The 2,954-nt window shown below is 34.9% G+C and overlaps 1 long non-coding RNA gene across 1 annotated transcript; it reads left to right on the top strand.

Moving 5' to 3' along the window:
• The first annotated feature begins 661 nt into the window (after window positions 1-661).
• Window positions 662-2,616, top strand: LOC120086884 (uncharacterized). Its single transcript, XR_005484359.2, has 3 exons — window positions 662-874; window positions 985-1,153; window positions 2,071-2,616. It is a non-coding gene; the product is annotated as an uncharacterized LOC120086884 (long non-coding RNA).
• Window positions 2,617-2,954: the final 338 nt, after the last annotated feature.

The following is a 2,954-nucleotide window of genomic DNA, read 5'->3' as shown; positions in this document are numbered from 1 at the left end:
AATTTGTATCAAATGTATCTATAAGGGACATTTTGTCTAAGGCTAGTTCTACCTAGGTTGGGGTATTTAAGTTGATGTAAACGAAATACCCCTGCCTGGGAACTAACCTAGAAAGGTGAATTAGATAGATTTGCTACAAACATACAATTGTTGATTAAGGTTTGTTAAAGTGTTTGACGAATATTAATCAAAATTATTTAACTATCCAAAGTAGGGGTGTTCAAAAAAATCGAAGACCTGAAAAAATCGTGCAACCAACCCAACCCAGCTGGTTCGGATTGGTTCAAAAAAAATTGGTTTGGTTTGGGTTCTTTTTAATGAACCCAAATAGGTCGGTTCGGTTCTCGAATTCATAGGAAAACTGTTCGGTTCGAATCGAACTGACCCAAGAAGAATAGGCTAGACACTATTTATCTTAATTTAATTTGTATGTACTATGTAGGCCCAGCCCAGCTCACTGCTCAGCCCAATAACAGAAAGCTCAACTCACTTCCAAGTTCCCACTTCTCGGTAGGCTGAAGGATGAAATGTGAACCATTCCCTTGTCGACACGTGGCTCGTGGAGATTGGATGTCTTTTTTATTTCCTTCTTCTCCACGTTTCAACTTCCCCAGACGGCAGACACAGACGGTACTACACGACTCAAACTCAGCACGGTCGCGGCGCCATTTTTCTTTCTTCTGTTCTTCATCCCTTTTTTTCGTCATGCACGGCACACGCCATCGGGCATCAGCCATTCGACTTCGTCACTCGTCCGTTCCATCGAGTCGTCGCTCAGGCATCCCTTTTCCGCTTTTCGTTTTCGTCACTCATCACGCCGACTTCACGTTAGCCATTATTTTCTACTTTCCGATTTTCGTCATCGCCAGTTGCCGTGAGTGTCATATTAAGCTATTTATATATATATATATATAATTATTTTATTTATTCCTCATGGCCTATAGTCATTTTTTTTTTTTTTTTTTGTATTTTTTAATATTGTAGATGGAAAATAGTGAGTTGATCGACATCAACAATGAATCACCACCTATAAATATTTCCATCCCCGATGCATGTTCTAAACCATCGGAAGTCATTGGCAAGAGAAAACCAACTAGGCCATCATCTTCAGTGTCGGATCACTTTACAAAGATTGAAAGATCTAACACCGAAGGTATAAGATGCAAATGTAATTACTGTGATAAAGATTACGCTTGTGACACTTCTTCATGTGGAACTAGTACCTTATGGAAGCATTTACGAAAACAATGCAAAAATTATCCATTTAGAGAGCAACCTAAAGGGCAAACCATACTAAAATTTCAACCGAATGAAATTAATGCAAAAGGTGCTATCAATATGAATTTTTTGTCTACTACCTTTAGTCAACAAAGAATTAGAAATGCATGTGCTAAGATGCTAGTATTGTCTGAGGTACCATTTAGATTTGTAGAGACATAGGGGTTTAAAGAATTTTGTAATATTGCATGTCTTAAGTTTGACATTCCTTCAAGAATCACAATTGCTAGGGATATTTATCAGTTGTATGTGGATGAAAAACAATTGTTGAAATCAACTTTAATCAAAAGTGATCAAAGAGTGAGTCTAACAACAGATACTTGGACTTCCTTACAGAACATCAATTATATGGTTCTTACAGCACATTTTGTTGATTCTGAATGGAATTTACAGAAAAGAATATTGAATTTTTATCAAGTGTCTAATCATAAGGGAGAGACAATTGTAAAGTAATTGAATGTTGTTTATTAGATTGAGGTATTGTTAAAGTTTTTCAATTATTGTTGATAATGCAACTTCAAATGATTCAGCAATCTCATATATGAAGAGAAAACTAAAGATTTGGAAGTCTCTTATATTTGGATGGTGAATTATTGCATATGAGATATGTGCTAATGTTATGAACTTGATTGTTAATGATGAATTGAAAGAATTGCATGATTCGATAGCTAGTGTATGAAATATTGTAAGATATGTTAGATCTTCTCCTAAGCGATTGAAAAAAAGTTTAGATTGTGTTGGACATGAAAAGATTGAATCTAAAGCCCTTGTTTATCTGGATGTGTCTACAAGATGGAATTCAACATATTTGATGCTTGATCATGCTTTAAAATTTGGAAAGGCTTTTCAATGCTTAGAAGAAGAGGATGAAGATTTTGTACATCCAGTTACTGAAGATGAGAATGGAAAGAAAAGAAAGGGACCACCGTCCTTAGCCGATTGGAACCATGTTCGAACATTTGTCAAATTTTTGAAGATATTTTATGATCTTACATTGAAGATTAATGGCTCAACTTATGTCACTTCTGAAACATTTTTTCATGAACTTTGTGAGATTCAATGACGTTTAATAGGTTGGAGCCAAAATGTAAATAGTGTGATATATACTATGGCTTCCAATATGAGAATGAAATTTGATAAGTATTTGGGATCTCTCGACAAGATGAACAAAGTGTTGTTTATAGCTATTGTGCTTGATCCATGATATAAGTTGGATTATGTGTCCTTTTGTTTCATAAGTATTTATGGGGATGGAGTTGCTAGAACAATGACTGATGAGGTGAAAGTTAGTTCGATGCAATTGTATGAGTTTTATAAGACAAGTGATTTAAGTGGTCATATTTTTTAACAACCATGTCACATAGTTGAAATAAGTGAGGATTGTGATGACATGGAAATGGATTTACAGTTGGAATACAAATGAAGAAGAAAAGAGAAAAATTTGAATGAAACAAGAAATGATGTGGAGAGATATTTGTCAGAACCTAATGAAGATCTGATAGAAAATTTTGATATTTTGAATTGGTGGAAATTAAATGCTCCTAAATACAATGTTTTATCATAAGTTGCTCGAGATGTCTTACCCATACCAGTGTCAACAGTTGCCTTTGAATCAGCATTTAGTACGAGAGGTAGAATACTTGGCTCTTTTATAAGTTCTTTAAGTCCTAAGATGG

The sequence above is a fragment of the Benincasa hispida genome, chromosome 9, assembly GCF_027475165.1.
Source record: "Benincasa hispida cultivar pf3 chromosome 9, pf3_genome.v1.1, whole genome shotgun sequence".
Lineage (NCBI taxonomy): Eukaryota > Viridiplantae > Streptophyta > Magnoliopsida > Cucurbitales > Cucurbitaceae > Benincasa > Benincasa hispida.
This window is presented reverse-complemented; position numbering and strand designations above follow the sequence as displayed.